This window comes from Stegodyphus dumicola, chromosome 4, assembly GCF_044657685.1.
Source record: "Stegodyphus dumicola isolate Sdum_Otavi_A_Nest chromosome 4, ASM4465768v1".
NCBI classification, from domain to species: Eukaryota; Metazoa; Arthropoda; class Arachnida; order Araneae; family Eresidae; genus Stegodyphus; species Stegodyphus dumicola.
Window position 1 is genome coordinate 25,048,147 of NC_140771.1, and position 20,406 is coordinate 25,068,552.

Here is a 20,406-nt window from a genome sequence, read left to right on the forward strand (position 1 = left end):
TCGTCATGCGATGACTTGTAGGTACTTTATTTTTTTTTCCGCGATATTTTCGACGATGATGTTTTAAAAATACGACGTTATCTCTTTGTTTTCTTCCCTCCCACGATGCTATACACAAAGATGTTTTCACCTTGCGGTATTTTCTACGCGACATTTTCGTTCGCAATGTATTTGCCGTGATGTTTTTGGCGGACACCGGGGCACTGCTTATGTAAGAAAGGTTTTAGTTTGCTACTCTGATTACCCAAATGAATGAAAATTCTAATTGCGTAGCTGTGCCCGGTAAGTTTTCTATTTAGAAATGGATCTGCAAAAAGAATGTGGGCACCTTTGTGCTTAGGCACTGGCACCTTTATGACGAAGCATCATTACAGGCTTCCCACACTGTCTTCAAGATGCCAGTCTTCCTCTCCGACACAATTTGCTATCATTGCAGTCCTCTTTGTTTTCAAAGTCGGTTTCTTGACTTTTTTTTTAGCTGTTACTTGCTGTTTTAAATTATACCCGCGTAGTATCCGAAACCGTAACATATTGAGCTAGAGTTACAATCGAGAAGTACGATAATCTTATAGCGTGACTTCCAGGGAAATTACTTCCAGTTAGAAAGTTTTATTTTTATTCCAATAACTTTATTTTTTTAAAGGAAACCGCTCCAAAGGAACTAGTGCCAGCTAAAAAAGTCTTATATAGGACACCATTTTTCATTCGGTGTAACTATTTCGTTGGTCCATAAATTTATAGGAATTTGAAAGTAAACGAATCGTGCAAAGGCAACAAACGTGATGAGGATCACCTAAGAAAAGCACTAGGAACACATAACGATGCTTACATCGTGACTAAAACGAGCAAAATCGTTACTGTGAAAAATGGATGCTACCAGCAACACAATTCTAGGCATCCGTAATAAAAAATATGAACTTTATAAACAGTATGGTCACGACTTTTTATAAAAGGAAAAGTGGATTGTAGCAAAAAATTTGAATTCAAAATACTAATATTAAGAATTTTTTCCCACAATATTAAAATACCTATTAATAAATGGATTTTGTAATTTCTAGTTCTAAAACCAAGAAACAGACAAATAAAATCTGCAAAGAACATTCAGTTCAAATGCATTAAATGTTTATAATATAACACTGAATATTTTTTTTAACATAAAATGAGATTGAAGTGACTACTATAGTTAGAATAATAAATTAGCTTTCTTTTGATTTATCAGTTGCCATCATGAAGTACCTAAGAAAGTATAAAAATTAAATCACTAATTTGCCAGATGATAACAAAAAAGATAAATAAGTATATATAAAATCATTCCTGACCGCATTCTTAAAAAATCTGATGTGTACACCCCATGACTACCTTGTACGGAATATTAAATTATACGCATTTTTTCTTGCATTTTATTTAAACTTATTAGATTGAATTAAACCTACTTCGCCGACAGTGCATAAACCACAATAGAATAAATGCATTCTTTAAAATTCACTTTGTTTACTATAGCGACACTCTGGCGCTAGGTTTACTTAACAGTATTATATTTCGTTCATGTTATAACTCTGAATGCACAAAATTCATATCATTTAAAGAATTATTATCTAATCGTTGCCACATGTTCTATTCAAATACTATAATAAAGCTAGAACTATGTATAAAAGAAATTAAGCAAACAAAACAAAAAAGAAACAGTCTTTCACAGACGATTGAGTATTTCTCATTCAATTAATTCAGTTCTCACTTCACAACAAGGCAAAAATACATAAAAACTCAAAATATCTGCATTAAAAATTACGAAGTAAATCTTAAACGCTTATTTCCTCGAAAAAATTCAAGAAAGGATTAAGCATGATTTAATTGGCAATAATAAATGAATGCGTTATTTTTGTTGTTGCGAAGCTAAGTTTCTCTAGATTGGCAACAAATCCACTAGTCTCCTATTTCAAATGTAAACTTCAATGGCCGCCATCAAATTAGGCTTAGCGGCACTTAAACAATTTTAAAATTGTTGATAATTCTAAAAATATTGCATACAGATTTACTAAAGGCATAAAACCCTTGACCGGAAGATAAAAACAACACAATTAAATCCTTTTTAAAGCAAAAAATGTACAATTTACAAATATATAAGAGTAAAGAAACTGAGATCACTGAGCCGGGTAACAGAGTGGATATATTTATAAATATATTTATATACGTTTGGCGCGGCCGATTGAAACCAAAATACGAGGTGCACATCTACATGTTACAGTAGTTTTATATGCAAAATTTCAACGTTCTGAGGCTACTCGTTTTTGAGTTATGCGAGATACGTACGTACGCTCGTACGTACGTACATACGTTCGTACAGACGCCACGAAAAATTGTCTTCAGAATTCATTTTAAAGCAGTTTTTTAGTTTTTTTGGAGAAAAAGAGTCTTTTATTCTGTCCTTACGTACAGATATCACGCAAAAACATCGTTAAATTGCAGCTTTTCGCGATTAGAATACTTCCTTTTTACTTCGTACAAGGAAGTAAAAAAGAATCAGAATGCAATTGAAGCAAATGTAATTGATTGATACATAATATAAGGCTCATATATATAGTTTTTATTAGCCACAGTAAGAATATATGCGTTAAAAACACATATTATAAAGTACACTGCTGGCCATTAAAATTGCAACACCATGAAGGAAAACAAATACAACAAAGATATTTATTGCACGTAAACAGTATGGTATGAAGACAAAATAATTAAATTTGTAAGAAACAGCCCTTACCCCATTAGGCATTGAGTCAAACTGCGCTTGGATGTCAAAAATGGGCAACTCATTCTGTGTCTATGCCACACTTCATCAACCGTATTAGCTGTAGAGGGCTAGTCTCTCAGCGACCCATGACTGGGTGTTTTCAATGGGTGACAGATCCGGAGACCGCGCAGGCCAGGGCAGCAATCGAATACCCAGTGTATCACGACGGTCAGAACACGACGTGCAACATATGGTCTTGCATTATCTTGTTGGAACATGCCGTTTGGGACCTCGAAGATAGGGCGCAACTACTGGACGTAAGATGTCAGATATGTACCCATCTGCGTTCAAATTACCGTCGATCCGAACTAGAGTTGTGCGTGTCGTATACCCAATCGCTGCTCAAACCATCTCACAAGGTGCAGGGACCCTATGCCGATATCGAATGCAAGCAGGCGACGTGCGGTCTCCTTGGAGCTTTCAGACACGTATACGGCCGTCAGAATACTGCACGTAAAACCCGGAGTCCTTTGAAAGGTGCCACTCTTGCACCCTTTGAAAGGTGCCACTCTTGCACCCAGCTCTGTCGTTTGGCGCACCAGAGCCGCCGTCTATCTCTATGCTGCATTGGCAAGGGAAGCCGAAGTAATGGTTACCTTGTTGACAGTCTACGCCGCTTCAAACGTCGACGCACCTTTTGCAGGGCTGACCTCACAATATGTCTGTCCTCTCTAGCGTTAGTCACGGAAGGGCGTTGAGATGCTGATGCCGTTCAGTATGACCGTCAGCAATCCATCGATTCCATATTCGAATGACAGTAGTTGGATGTCGACCAATGCGACCGACGATATCACGAAACGATAATCTATACTTTCGAGAGGCAACGATCCTGCCTCTATCGAATTTCGAAACTTGCTGGTAAGCATTTCCTCTTCTTATTCGAGGCATAACACGATATTCTAAGCAAACTCCAACCTTACAAGGCACTTTCCAAATGAGAAATCCACTACACAACTTTTATGCAATGCTTCAGATGTCGTTTCTCCCTCCTGCGTCATCTAAATGCGCTGAAATACTAATCATTAGCGTATCCTAACTTCTTCCTTTCCTGTGATTTTGACGTTCGTTAGATCATTCCTTCCTGGTGTTGCAATTTTAATGGTCAGCAGTGTATTATCAGAGAAGTAAATGTTGCTTTTAACTATAAGAAAATCCTCTCCTATCGCAGTGGAAAATTTTTTTCTGTTCTACAGCGGCTAATAATTTGTACTCGTTTTGCTTACTGTTTTGATATAGATTAATTCGTTTTGCTTACTGTTTTGATATAGATATACATAGATTCCTTTGTGTTATTAAAAATAAAGCATATTAAAAAATAGAGATATAAAAAATATTTTCATAACATGCGATTATCTTTTTCTAAAAAAGGCAGATATTAATTAATTATAATGAACCCTCTCTGAAACAGCAGAACGGTTCTAGATGATTTTCGTCTCCTGAGAAGGAGGCCATCTTGGAAAAGTGTCGCTTAATACCGATGCTGATTTATCTTCTCGAAAATTCAAGTAACTTTCAGAAAACATTGCCATGAGAGTATTCACTATCTTAAAATTACATAAAATAAAATTTAAAATGCTAATTCTTGCCAAAGCTGAAGTTTTGGCATTAGGAAGTCATACTGTCACAGTTTAGCTAAGTAGAAAATACCCATTCTGGAGAACACCTTCCTAAGACGATCACCTCCCAAAATAACCTATAACTTTCGGTCAACATAAATATTGGTACTCACTAATGCTACAAAAAATTAAGTAAAACAGTGAGTGATCATTTTATAAATGATTCACTGAGTAGAGACCATTTTCGAAGCAATAAATCCGAAAATCAGCTACGCTGTAGCCGGGATTCAAACTACGGATGTCCAATTGTTAGTTAGATATATTAACAACTTACATCACGACAGTAATCCCGGGAGAAATGCGAAACTTCCTTACAATTGCACGAAGTGAATTGAGTTATTTAGCAGCATACAGTCCAATTTATGACCTCAGAATGATTAATTGAGCAATATTGATTTAATATTGATGAGAGTTCACCACTTCAATTAAATGATAAATTGTTAAACTATCAATTAAGGATATCAAGTATCAGCCAATAATTCCCTAATAAATGTTTGTGACTTTTTCATCATGTTTCGTCACTCAGCCTTGAGGAGGAATGAGGAAACTACTTTAGAATATGTGTTTATATAAAAGACTTTTTACGAGAAACCGGGTGACAATTAATAAAGAAAATCACGAAAGCACCACCCAGCGAACCCATACAACAACCAAAATCGAGTCTGACACAAACTACCAGTAAGCAAAGGTCCACTCACAGTTAATGGGTTTTAAGTCCCCAGAAATACAAAAAGTGCATTATTAGCGTTAGCAAAATCTTTTACCATTCAAATGTTACAACTTTGTATGGCATATGAAAAAAATGAAACATCAAGAAACGAGTAATTTTAGCACAATAAAACTGACCTATTCGGACAGTTCATCCAGGATAAAAACGATTTTCTTGAGATCTTGACATCTAGACTGAAAGAAAGACAAAATTCGGAAATATTTCATGGAGGACACATAGTTACACGCGATGGACGAGACCAACTTCAACGTCTGCTGGGAGACAATTTCGCAAGGTCTTTTGAACAATGGGAAGGCCGCAGGAAGTCAGATTTCCCAGCAAGAGTGTGCAAGGAAAGAATGGAAGTTATTTTTATAATAACGGCCGAGTTCTTCGATAACAGGTTCTGCCTCAATTATTATTCCTCTTTTTTCCGCGATTCCAAGGTTCACTTTATTTTAATATGCAATTAGATTGTTGACAAAGAGATTTTCTACTTAAAAAAAAATAAAGAAAGAAAGAAAGAAAGAAAGAAAGGTTGCATTAGCATATGATTCTACTTTCCTGCCTAGTTGAAGAAATATACCCCAACTATTGACACAGACTACTTTAGCATGTAATATTAAGACCGCTGAATATTCTAATTTCATTTTTTACTGCTGAACATAAGACATTCAGTTTGTTCAGACAGTCGAGTACTTTTGCATATCCAAGAAAGAAAATATTGAAACTGCGTGGCTGAATTACAAGCACTCTTCTTAGCTCGTAAAATAAATAACTATAATTCAATACTGTAATTTCTCTTTTACTGCTCACATGTCTGTTACAAACAAGATGAAAGCCATTAAAAAATACTTAACGTTAAGTATCAGTTGTAATGCACATTGTAAACACATTGTAAAGATTATTAGGTATTTTGAACTACGAACAACAAACATGAAAAACCAACTGTGTCCCTACAAGGATTCGACCCACGAATCTTCCAGTTTCTATTTGGACGCACACACACATGGTAGAATGTGATACAGTTCCTTATGAAGGAACAGAAATTCCTTATAAAGAAACTTTGGTCCAAGACAATTCATTTGGCTACAACAGCGCCTTTATGCACCAAACTGGAATTCCCAAGCTATCTTCATTTTAAAGAAACACAATGAATAAATTTTAGAAAAATTTGTTCCTACTATCAAAATTCTATCTTAATTCCATAACTTTTACTGCGATCTTCAATTCATCAACTTAAAGTCTGAATCTTCAATCATTTCGTCGCGTCAATGATGCCAAGAATTAGAATCATCGTAGCTGGATATTTAAACCATGAATTGCATCGGTAATTTTTACTTTGAATACTGATTTAATTTCTATCATCAAATTAATTTATTCTTCCAGTTAAACTACTTGAGAAATACAGGTAAATTGTCACTAGCATTTTTCTGTTAAATTATTACGGATTACTTCTCTTTCTTGTGTTCAGTGTCTTCGGATTAACGAAGCCTGTATAGTCCGTTCGCCACGAGAAGAGATTTAATCATGGCTCTGAGTAAGAGTAGTCATTTCACTTCGAGGAGAGATGCAGATGACATGTCCAGAGTTGCAGACAGGTGAATCCAAGTTGCATTGCTACAGAGCATGCGCCGTTAGTCGATTACCTAACGTAAGATGCTGGAATCGTTCGACAATATGTGATATAGATGTGGTCAAATCTCTTCTCGTGGTAGACAGACTATACTACTTCAGAACCATCCTGAAGTACATGGAAATGTAAACTACTTCTGACAACCTCTTGAAACCCGAATCTTCCATAAAAAAAGAAAGTCAACAGCAATTCAGTCTCGCACTTCGTATGAAAAACTAGAGAAACTTAGATTAATCTGAAGTGAAAATGTGTGAGAATCTGCACATACATAAAGTACATAAATATTTTTATAACTAATACATTAGTAAATTCCTAACACTTCTAATATCAGTAATTCTTTTAATATGCTCCCTTTAAAAAAACTATTTGGGATTGGGCAAGGAAATGGATTCAAATTATCACGGCAATTTACAAGAATAAAGAAATCTTTCCGCATAATGCATGTATGACATCGTGGAACGGATTACGAGATATTCGTTAAGTAAGGTGCCACTATACCTCAGAATTAGGATCCAAGAACAAATGAATAAAAAAGGTTTCTCATTTAGAATCAAGAGAAGGACAAAAAAATTTCTGTAAAATGTATTTATTAGGTATGAAACATTCCGATATTTCTCTTTATTGCTGCATTGGGGATTGAATAAATGTTTCAAAACACTTTTACTTACACTTTATTTTACATTAACAACACTTCAGAGAAACAAAGAGAGCTACTAATTAAAGAGAGTGTACGTTCCCAATTTCAGAAAGTATAAAGAAATACCTGCTTACTTACAAAAAGTTTAAGGGTTCCAATGAACTCAAATGGCGAACTACAGTACCTATGTATATAACACAAATTTGGATTTAACTCTTTTAAGACTTTTATTTTAGGGATAGTGATCGTTTTATTTCCTACACAAATCGCTTCTATAAAGGTGCAAAATTTTTCTTTTATTTATTTTTAGAATTCAATATTAGCAATGTTCAGTATGGTCTACTCCTCAATTACCAAAGTGATACCGGAAAACGTCTACGATTAACTCAAAATAATGGTTAATTCAAAGGCAACGGAAAAAAATCAGGAAAGCGGAATAAACCATGTTATAATTAACAAAGAAATACGTTTAACAACTTACCTATACAGGGTATTTACAAAGGCTGTACACAATTTGAGGTTGCTCGTAAAATGAGATTATCCAGTACAGCAAAACAATTTTCAAATACGGACATACTGTCTAAGTTTTGCATGACATAATAAATACGTCTCCATAAGGAGCCAAACTGATGATGTCGTGCAGCCAAACCGATGATTCACACGGTCTTGCTATGTACGCTGCATAGCGACGATGAACAGTTTGCTGCCAGACTTCGAACTGGTATCTTCGAAGGATGGCAGTAATGCATGCTCGAAGGTCATCAGCGAACGTGACTTTAGTTTTGTAAACCACAAGCTTGATAAACCCCCATAGAAAGGGTTAATTTTTTGATAACAGAAACCATAATAACGAAGCCTTTCTGTTTAATAAATTTTCTAATGCTGCTACTCGTCGCTATCTAAAACTAAATCACTGTTGCCAAACTTTGACAGCTGTCAGTTTCTTGACCGCAAAAAGGGAAAAAAATCTTGTATTTTTTATTGTAAAAGATGACGAAGTTATAAACGTCATTTGTAGATACTCTGTATTTTCAGGCAATTTAATCCGGAGAGTAAATTCATTTGGTTACATAAATCAGCATTTAAAGCAAAAAGAACAACGATGTAAATAAGGAAGAATAGACATTAGGAAGAAAAGAAGCTAAGTTATAAATTGCATTAAAGCATAATTATAAGAGTTCTTGAACATCAGCCTTGAAGTCAAACTTGCTTTAAAAAAATCAGTTGAGTTCCCTTCCCCTGATTTTATCTCTCTTCCCCGCCTTTTATCATCGATGATTTTATGTTGCGAAGCAGCACTTTGATTAGTTTTTCCATCGTTCCACAATAAACAAACTTGACATTTTTAGAAGAGCACAGTTGACCTCATACCTAGTAAATCGGAAACTGTGCCTACCTACTAGAAATCCAGTGGTCTTATATTTTAGTCCATCCAAACTGCTCCAATGCCGAATCCCCCTGGGCAAATCACATAAATTACAAAGAAAGTTGTATAAAGTGATGCTGAGTGTCATATCGTTGGTTCCGGTTTCTAATCCCACATAAGATTTGATGTTTGTAAATGTCTGTGAGATATGGGTAACTCAAAATTCTGGCAAACCGAGCGTTTTCACAAAACATTTGATGGCAGGGCAAGAGAGATAGAAGACCTTCGGAGTCGTCCTCCGGGATGTCCTCCATTAAAACTACGATGAAACTTTGCCGTTACAGAGGTGGAAAAATTATATCTGTAAAATAAGTTGTGAAATTCTGGTTTCTTTCTGCTTCTTTCTGTTCTATACTATACAGTTAGTAAAACTTGTAAAGATCATTTGAAAGTCTTTCTTTCCATGATTACAATTTTATTTTGCAATGTCTTGAAGATTCGATTAAGGAAAATCCTATTTTAAGGTCACAAATGTTTAAATTTTTTAAATAAATCTAAGTAAAATCTAAGCAACAAACAAACTTCTAGACTACAGTGCAACACTTCAATTATAAAATTCTATTGAACATTTTGCTTTCGACTGCAAAGAATATCGAATATTCACAAAGATGCTCTTCTCTTTTCTAGGGATGCCACAGATAAACACGAAACTTTCGGAATAAAAATAATACTATAATTACCATAAGTGTTTCGTTCATGGCATCACAGTTTTAGAAAGTACAAATGCATCTAAATATTAGGTAAATGTATATGCAAGAATTCCTAATGACTTGCTGTAGGAGTGTGCAGGAGATGTCGTCAAACACACGGAAAAGTCCTCGATCAGAGATAAACCACTTCACATTTCTACTCAAAACACGTTTTTAAAATGTGGTTTGATTCTTAAGTGCAAGTTGCTATCACACCATGAGTTCCAATTTCAAACCCATTAGTGATATATTTAAAGGATTTTGTCGGTGATGTTCCTGTTGGTGCTCTTGTTTCAAAATCCTTGATATCTTCTTAAAATTGGAGTCTTACTCGTCACTAACAATGTTGCTATCGAACATGCCAATGGTATATACAGAAAGAAAGTTACAATAAACATAAACACGGGCAGCTAACAAACAGCTCAATCACTTTTTCCTCATGAATTTCTCCACAGATTATCCTCGAATGGCTATCCACGCTTTTTTTTAATATTCTCGTGCTTTTAGTTCTTGAGAAATGTCTTCGGATAAGGTAATTCACCTTAAAATGAGCTGAGCTCTGAAATGTGACTATTCCCCCCCCCCTGACGCTAATTTTTACTTGAATATTTAAATAAATTCAGGGAAATGGTGCTCCAAATGTAAAATGGCGAGAAAAAACTAATTTGCGTAGAAAATCCTAGTGCACTGTTTGTATGATGCAAATTGGCGAGAAAAATTCTTAAAATGAATTATTGAACTTACTATTATTGAAAATTTTCTGAAAATAAGGCGGCTTGTCTAGAACAACAGTAGCCAGAATTTTTGTACAGGAATAAATACAGGTAATAATATCATTCAGTTACTAATTTATAGGAATTAAAAATTAATTACAATGTATGCAAATCTGTAGTGCATGTATACCATGTTACCTCCAACAAGATATAATGGATTCCTTGAAATCATTCATTAAAATTATATAATGATTCCAGCTAGTACAATTTCCCGGATCTAGCTAGTAATTAATAATAATGAAAATGCTAAACTGCGTTTATTGCTTTTAAATCGTTTAGTTTACTAATCAAGAACAGATTAAATTTGAAAGGAAAATTAAATATATTACGCTTTTCCTAACTGCAACAAAACAGGCAAATAGAAAACAAAAATAGTTTGTTCTGGGCAGTGGCAATAATTTTTTTTTTTTTAAATTGCTGAGTTTATTTATTAAATTTTGAAGACAAATTCCTCACCCTTTTGCCGAGAAGCTACACTATGCCTTTAAAACCGCTTTGTTAATCAAAATTTCATTAAATTCGCACATAACTTAAAATAAACGGGGGAGAAAATCTAAATTCAAAATTCGGCTTTTGAGGTGCACATGTTCGGATGGAAGATAACGTGCGTTCGGAATATGGTGACTCTAGGTGTCACCGTTTTTCCATAATACGAGAAAAATACAGATTCTTCATTACTCTGTAATAGAGATGTTACATTGTATTTTACAGATAAAAAAATATAGAATTATATAGAATAACTGTTTGCATGGAGCCCAGTAAAGTCTCCTACATAATAAATACTTAATCCGAAATTCAATGGAAACCAATTTCACATATATCAGTACGCAAATAATATTATTTACTTTTTTGTTCCGAGTGGAATGGCAACGCAACGACTCCGATTATCCGCTAAATAATTAATTTCATTTTATTGCTACAAGCAAATTCTGAATCGGTGCATTAATGAAAAGCATTAAACCATGCAACAAAATGAATTATCTCAGTTAAGTCTGATCCGCCTACGAAATTTCCATGGCCACATAAAAAAGCTGAGCAAAAAGTTTAATTTAGCCATTGTTTTTGAGCACTTTTCATCCCTTGCAATACTTCCTTTACCTCAAATCCTGCGCACAGAAAGCCGTTCACAAGCGATTGTTTTTGTTTTTAGAACAGGAGAACGTAAAAATAAATGCATTCGCTCAATTGAAATAGAAACCATGTCATTGCTTGTTTCTCCTACATCCTGAAATACTGCGGTAGAAATTTTTTCGTTTTGCGCTTAACAGCTAACTTTCTTCCCACAACGAAGTAAGGATAACAAAGCGCCATTTTCCTCGCATTAACTTTCATTAAGAGCTGTAAAATCAAAGAATAATAATTTGCTTCTTTTTTTCTTTCCATTGTTAGGTATCCCTAGAGCTTTAAAAAAATCCTCACTTCACCTTCACCCTCCCCTTGTAGCATATTTTTTTCCAAACACTAAACATTTTTTTTCTCTCTCTCTCTCTTGCAGCTGAACAGTCGAGCCTTTTCGGACATTTACAAATATTTACGTATATGAACATACATCGAGGGTTTACTTTCCTTTTTAAAAACGTTGATACGGTTCCGCAGAGCATATCGAAAGCATATGAGATTTGTGCATATGCTTAAAAGAAAAAAAAAATGGAATGGTTATTTTCAGCAAACAATGAGTTTTAAACTGTTTTACAGGAAGCAATTAAAAGCAAACAAGATCACTGAAAAAGTGAGTCAAGCTTCTTGCTGAATGACGATACCGCATGTCATATACCAAAGTCTAAACGCAGTAAGCCTATCCGCTACAAAGAAAAAAAAAAAAAAGAGGCAAGAGATGGGGGGGGGGAAACTTAAATCTTTGTGAGGATTATAAAAATGAAATATGGTGCAAATGTAGGTAACGTTACTTTTACAAGCCACGGTAGGCATCAATGATTGTTAAGTTACGTAGTACTTAGTAGCACACCAAGATAACAAGTGAGGCAACTACATTGCATCAGTTGAAGAATTCCGGAAAGGACTACATTGGGAAATGGAATTATCAGTTACAAGCAGCGAATGTCACAGGATTCTTTTGCAAAAATTCGCTTCGAAATGGGAAAAGTAATTTGGCTATAGTCAAAGATTGACTCATTTTTCTTTGGTAGGAAAGCAAACATCGATAAGAAATGTATTGGTTTACCACAATAAATGATTTCTGTACAAATGATTATTAGAAAATAAAAACTGACTTTCACTTCCTCAGTTTCTTAACTATTTAAATGTAATTAATCTCAAGTAAAACCGCCCACTTGTTTGAGCAATAATTTTGCTACAGGAAGTATATGTCTACAGAATCTTCAGATGTAACAAATTTGAAACATAAAACTTGTAACTGGAAACGTTATTTAAAATATTACAGAAATATTATTACACTGGAATCCCATTTATCCGAACTGGTAGGGGCAATTTCGAATAGCATTTTTTTTCGGATAATTAATAGTTACGTTTGCTTTCGCAAAAATTAAAAATGGTTCTCTTTGGAACATTTTCACAAAATTGTTTTAGAACAAATGCATTTATTGCTAATAAACATGCTCACCCGCATCCTTTAAAAATAAACTATAAAAAATGTTTCACCCCAAAAAAATGTCCAGTGTACTTTAAATCATTGTATGCTTATATTCACACAGGCGAATGATTATGTTACGTTTTTTTTTTTCCTTCCTTCACGTTCATACGGGGTTCTGTGTGGATTTAGAGTAAATAATGACGACACTATTTGATGAAATATCGAAACGCACTTTATTTAGCCAATATTAACCAGGACAGCTCCAAAGTCACTTTTTACAGTCGTCAAAGATCTACCATAAACACGCTGACACAATCAACGACACAGCCTTCACACTATCCGGCTATAACGGTAGAAACAGCTTCACTGCAAAGCACCAGAGTACAACTCTCGGCTCTGCTCGGTCGTTCTCGGAACTCCACGTACTCTGGAGACTCTCCACGCTACAACTCGCGATCCACTCGACGACACACAGAGCACAGCTCCCGACTCTTCGGTTGAGTCGTTCCCGGAACTTAACACACTCTCTCGACGATGCACTAACCGCGATACACTAAGAGACTCTTCGATGTACTCGACGACCCACTCGGCCCGGCTGTCAACTCGATCGACTTTGCACGGACTGACTATCTCGCACTCTAGACGAGGCACACTCTCTACCAGCTCGCTAGCCGAGACACTCACTCTCGCACTCTATGCGAGGCACACACTCCCTGACTGCAGACCAGCAGGATTTATATAGCTTTTGGCTGGTGTTCGAGAACATTCTGGGCTAAACCAGTAAGAATTCGTTCCAGAAGGTTCTCCATCCGTCCATGGTATATCGCCAATTTTGTCGCCAAATGGGCGATTTCTCGCCAAACATGGCAACCCCGCCTTTTTTGTTATTTTATGGCAACCCTAAACCTTCTTTGCGGGGAAGCTATCTCACCGCGTCTGTACATTTCGTAACAATTCTAATTAAACCAGTTATTACTTCCGTATATTCTATTTTAATTTGTAGGAAAAATTGTAGGAATAGAATGCATTTGTAAAACTTTTATTTTCATTAATAAAATTTCGATAGCATCAAGTAACAGATCTTCACATTGAAGCCACTGTCCAGAAACGGAACCAGCTTTACCTATCACGTTAAGTACATATCATTGTTCATTTTTGTAGCATAAAAGGAACACTACTACATCGACAACATTCATTTTTCTTTTCTCTCGCCAAGTTAATTGCCCGTTTTCAGAAACTCCTTTCCGTGATGCACTCAAAATGTTCTCCATCCCGTGGAAGTATTTGTTCTCTAAACACGCAAAAGAAGGCGAATGGCGTGCTAAGATTCTTAATCCCGAGGGATAAAAAGTTAGATGCCGAATGAAGTTCGTGATAAAACTTGATTCCGATGAAGTTTTACTCGCTTTTCTTATGCGGTCAGTAAGAAATTTGGAAATAATGCACAAAACGTTTGACAAGTGGCAACGCTGAACAAATTTCTTTTCGTGCCGTTTGGCTATTATTATCGAAAGCCACCGCTAGAAAAATATTCTAATTTGCTGTTAAATCTCCCATGTTTTGAATAAAGTCCTGATTAATGTAGCAAACAAAACTGTTCTGCATTGACATTTTTCTAATTTCCATTAACATACTGAATGCTTAGATTTGCATTCAACTTTTGTGGTGATTGCTTTGACTGTGGCATAGCATGTGGGGGGCTATCAGTCTAAGAGGAGAGATGTCTTCCTGGAAGACTTCCTAACGGAAACTAGCTAGTATTCACATTAAACGCCGGAGAAAACACGAAAAATCCCTTGCGTTCACTAGTAACCGAACCAAAGTCTGGAGGGCTCAATGCAACAGATGGATTGAATCCTTTTCGCGTCGTTCGGATATTATTCAACACATTTAAAATATACTTCGTTGCTTAAAATACTCTAAAACATACGAAAACTGTTTTCTGTAATTGATATCTTTTGCTTGGGCATTTATTCTACTTCTTTCAATTTACACGTCAAATGTTTACATTTACATGCAACTTTTGTCAAACGGCAATGTCTGACAAAATTTTTTCCATGCTGTCTGTTATTATTTCAAATTGCTACATCAACACTTAAAATTTTTCTGATACAGGTGAATACTTGTCAATTATATTAACTATCTTTATAAAATTAGTTATCAGTTAAACAGCTTTTGTTTCGAGCAAAATTCCGATTAAATTTACATTATCTTCTGCTTTAACATTATTCTACTTCTTTTAGCTAACGCATCAAATGCATTAATTTACATTTACCAGTAGGCAACTAGTGGACAAAATTTTTTTTCACGCTATCTGGCATTTATTATTTAAAGCCGTCACGGAAATTATCTTGACACATTCTAAATAACAATTGAAAACTATCAAATTAAAGTTTCTCATAAAACTGATTCGCTGTTATAAGCAAAACTTAATTTTCTGAGAACAGTATCTTCTATTTGACAGATCATTTATTTCAACTTAACACTTGAAATCACCTGCTGGTTATTCAGATTTGAATTTAACGGCAGTTTTTACTTAATACTTTTTGAACCGTCAGATTCTATTGTAACACCTGAAAGCGATTAAGTCCAAGTTGAAAAGGTCGCGTAGCTTCGCATAAAAGTCGTTAAGATAAAATGTAAATAAAAGTCTGATACTGCGCATTTAAAGATGAAACTCATTCTATAAAAAATTATTCGTTTGCACATCGTTAAAACACAATACACGTCTATAAATTTTAAGTAAATTCAACAGTTACTACAACATATGAGAGCTTTGCCATAGGAAATGGTACTTAAGTAGAGGGACTAAGGGCTATCATAACACAATTTTTGGAAAAATGTTTATATTTATACATGTATTTAAGATTTCTTGACTATAACTGCTTCTTTTTATTATAGCATAACTATCCATTCCACGCAGTCATTTTTTTATGTATTCTAAGTAGAAGAAATTTATTAAAGCATTTATTAAAAAGTATTTTCTTTCTAAGAAGAGCCCACCAGCGGCCGAGCGGTAAAGTCGCTGAACACTGGTAGTTCGGTCCGAGGTTCGAATCCCGCGAACGGGCTGGCTGCACGGGTGTTTTCGTGGTTTTCCCCATGTGTAACGTGTATACGAGCCAGTTTCCCTTAGAAAGTCCTCCACGAAGGCATCTCTCCCCTTAGGCAGATAGCCCTAGTGTGCTTTGCCATAATTAAATACACACACACTTTCTAAGAAGAAAAAACATTTGGTAATTATTATTATTTAGTATAGTGACAATAGATGATAACAAGTAATTTATAATGAAAATAATGATAAAATTATTTAACCAATCAACATTAAATTCAGTTTTCATCAGAACTGCAGTTAACTAAAAAATTAGATTATTTCTTCTCACACATTAAAGTGTGCTAACATTTTGGAAATATGAGCACACGTTATAGCACTGCACCTAATCTTCTTCATCAGAGTTGTGGTAGGAATTTTCGGAAGTTTAACAAAACCACTTTTCTGTTTCAAATTTCGCATTTGAATTCAACATCCTCTTTCTTCGCCCTTTTCATCTCTTCGTTTTCTTTTTGACATTTTTTTTCTTTAATTTCTCCTATATCTTTCTTTTCTTGTTTCCGTTTCTTAGCAACTATTTTTTCACATTCTTTTTGCAATGCTTTTTTTTTTTTTTTTTTTTTTTTCGGTTGTGTCAGTTAGGATGGAAGAATTTCTTTTGTGTCGGCCTCTGCTAGACTATTTCCGAGATGAAGCCTTAGGGAGAGGTCTAATCTTTAACGGGAAAAATCAATTTTTCTGTTTTGGGAAAAAAAACTAGATGTAATAAAATAATTTGCATGTTAACATTTATAGCAGAAAGTCTCACTACACGAATCAAAATCTTGCAACATGTTACAACTTTCACTGATATTTTATTACAACTTGTCGCATGGTATGGTTTCGAGGATTTTTTAATTTATAAAAAAATATTTTAAGCAGAATTTGAAAACTTAACACATAAACAAAATGAACAGGTAAAACCATTTTAGAAAGATCAAATAACTTTCCTTAAATACAAATTTACGAAATATATATATATATATATATATATTTCATTAACTATCTAAGACGAAGCACGTACACACAACCTCTTACTATTTTCGGCGGAGCATTGACTGTGCTTACGTAATACGACCCGCCGTAAAAATCATGTTTAGTGAAAATTCTGATCAAAAATGTTTAAAACTACTGCGTAACATGCGCGCTGCTATTTCCCCTGTTACAACTAGCTCATAGCTACCTTACATAAATCACTAATAAAAAAATGCAAAATGCCTGCATTATTCAAAAATAAGACTTCATTTATCTGCTACATTTTCTTTCTAAAATTTGACAGAGTTTTATAAGCGCATATTTTAATAATCGCAGAATGAGATGAAGTATAATGATCATACAACATAGAATCATTATGCTGTTATAGACTGCACAACTACTGCTAATTATAATAGCCGTGTTTACCTGAGCGATTTCAGTTTAGGCTTATGTCCACACTATACTTATTATTGGTCTGCCGGAAAACAAATAATGCATCATTAATTTTTCCTGAGTTTTCTTTCTATACCACAGTAAAATATTGCATTTAATTAGTTAGCTTGCCTTCGTTTTAACTCAGGAACAAATTGAATTCTAATCAGAACAGTTTTATCATCAAATATTCACCTACACCTTTATTTCTTAAAATTTATCCTAAAATGTAAGGTATAAAATAAAACTGTTGTTGTTGTCCATATTATATAGAACAATGGTTGCCACAGCCTACTCCGAAGAGATGTTGGACTTCTATTTTCCACCCCCAATTTTGAGGGAGAACATCCCGGGGAGAGGAATCGGGGGTCTCCCACCCTCTTCTCACCCACCAATCGACAAGAGAAGACTTTCGGCTCGCCGCATATTTACAGTGCCGCCATGCCGCACCGACACTTTACATTTATAAACATCCATGTCTTACCCGGGATTCGAACCCAGGCCCTTCAGTACCGTAGTAGGCTCCCCTAACCACTATACCGTTTGGGCGACAAAAAATGAAACTAAAATTAAAATATGGTACGTCCCAACCACTGAAATGTATTATTATTAGTAGTACTTACGTATTTCCACGTCGACCATTACAACAAACAACGCTATTAATCGCAAATAATAGATAAGCGTAAATATTCTTTCAGGCCAAATACATACAAATATTCACAAAGCACGCAAAATTTCCCACAGTACTTTAGCACGTTAACAATAAACAAGCCCTCCCCCACTCGGCCTTAAAAAAAATAAAAAGAATTACGCAAAGGGAAGTAAACCAGACGCCATCACTAAACCTTTTTCTCGTTTAAAACTGGAACATTTCCTCGCACAATAATAAAAAACAGCAGAAAAAACATTATCTATTGTACTATTTCTTCATACAAACGATTGACAAAGAGTATTTTGTCTGAAGCAATAGAACGTGATAATTAATTATCACCATAAAAAAGAAATGAGCTGAAAAGAAAAAAAAAATTACACACTTTCTCGGCCTGTCGAAGCGCTTTTTATTTTCCTTATTTGCTTGTTACTATATCCTCTTTTCTCCCTTATTTTATAACCTCAGCAGTTGAAATACACAATCACGAGTACGTCTTCGAACATATTCCATGCTCTAGTGATCATTTGTGAAATTTGCTGTGTGAAAGCTCACGATATAGACACGGTTAAGGTTAATAACTAAGTCAAAAGATTGGAATTCCGATATTATTTGAGTGGCCCGGCAGTGGAGGAGAAAACGACAGGAAACATTGGAAATACTTCAAAGAACACTGAATACAGCACTGAATATCGCAGCTGTATTTTAAGTTGTGCAGGATGTGAATGGATATTAAAGAAATCACGTGGATGATCTCGTTTAAAGATAGAGGATATTGCGCATGCGCAGTTCCATGACAGCCGCTCCATTTGAGTTTTTACTGGGTAGTGAACAAGAAGAAAATGTAATTTAGAATAGTGTTTCCAAGCTGCAGTCACGCCTCGAGCAAGATAATTTGAAACTGATTCGAAAGTCGCCTAAGAAAACTATTAAAATATTGTTTAGAAGTTACAGAGACTTTAAAAATGAAAACATTTGCCCAATTCACTGATAACGACATTTTTTTTTTTTTTTTTTTTTTTTAATCCCAAAGAAGGTATCTTCTTGGTATTGCTGTTTTCATTTTGTTTAGATCACGTTCGAGACCGCAAATAAACTCAAGTAAAAATGAAGATTTAGCAATTCATGCTACGTAGGGTCTCCCATATAATTTTTTAAAAAAGGCATCTTCCATATCATAAAAAATAAATTGCTCCTCCGTATAACGAAGAGAACTTCTTAAAAGCACTCTGTAGCGAATAATATTTTGCAACTAGTATTATTGATGTTTACATCGATAGCATAATTATTAAAGGCGTTTCTCAGCACATTTCCATCAAACTCACATTTGAAATTATATACACTTCAGTTATTAAGAAGTCCAACAAACATTTAGAAAGATTCACTTCTTTACACTGATAAGCAGTGTATTCTTAGCGAAGCAAAGTAGATCTTGGACATCGCCAGTTGACAAAAATATTCTTCTCGTGTAATGATAAGGATTTTATCATTCATTGAACATATAAAAATTATCTTGGACGTGTCCATTTCTGTTATCTCTCGATGAAATGTATAATACTAGTTGAAATTTTTAAGCTAGTATCCTTATATGAAGATTTAGCAAAAATAACACTTCTTTCGTTTTAAAGTTTTTGAAATGCTAAATGATGCAGGAAAGGAAACGTTTCCCAATTTAATAATTTGATACTTAGGCATTATCGCAATCATCTTAATAGGAATCACCAAAGTTTCAGATAGCAGCAGACTAGTAATCACGATGATAATTCTTCAGTTTTAACAACCAATATCGTCTCATTCGTATGGCCCGAAACAAAAGGAAATTGTAAAGAAATATTTCTTTCTCGGTCACGTGTTGTCCGTTTTTGAATGCTATGCATTATGTTTAAAATTGCGTATTTGGAATAAAAAATGGTTGCGTTACAGTGATGCATGAGAATGGATTTAACTAGGATTAAGACTGAATATTCTGTGCGCAATAATAAAATGCATTTGTTAGAGAGATGAATTCGCTGGTGTTTTTTGAAGTGAAAACAGATCGCTGTGTACATGGAGAGAAGAAAAATTGCGGAAGAACTTCAAGAAAAATGTAAAAGTTTTACTCTTTATTATATTATATAACCTTTATTTAATAGTTAAAATTTGTATTTTGAATTGCTTAGTGGTTTTCTTTTGATAATTTTTACAATAACTATCGATAGTGTAATGATCTTTTTTAAAAAAAATTGTCACTGTTACGAACTTGCACACGATGAGTAACTTTTACCAATTAACTAAACTTCGCAGAGGTGGTTGAGTTAATACGTAAGAACCAACAATTTTAGTTAAAGCTGTGTTGTACCTCCGTCATTCGCCAGCCGCAAATAAAAAAATTTTTCCAAGGGAACACTAAATTAGATTAAAATAAGAAATTACCTACAAATTCCCTTGCAAAATGACT

At 34.7% G+C, this 20,406-nt stretch overlaps 1 protein-coding gene across 1 annotated transcript in view; it reads right to left on the reverse strand.

The window, feature by feature from the left end:
• Positions 1 to 20,406, reverse strand: part of LOC118196015 (putative polypeptide N-acetylgalactosaminyltransferase 9) — a 196,243-nt gene that overhangs the window by 142,291 nt on the left and 33,546 nt on the right. The window lies entirely within an intron of this gene.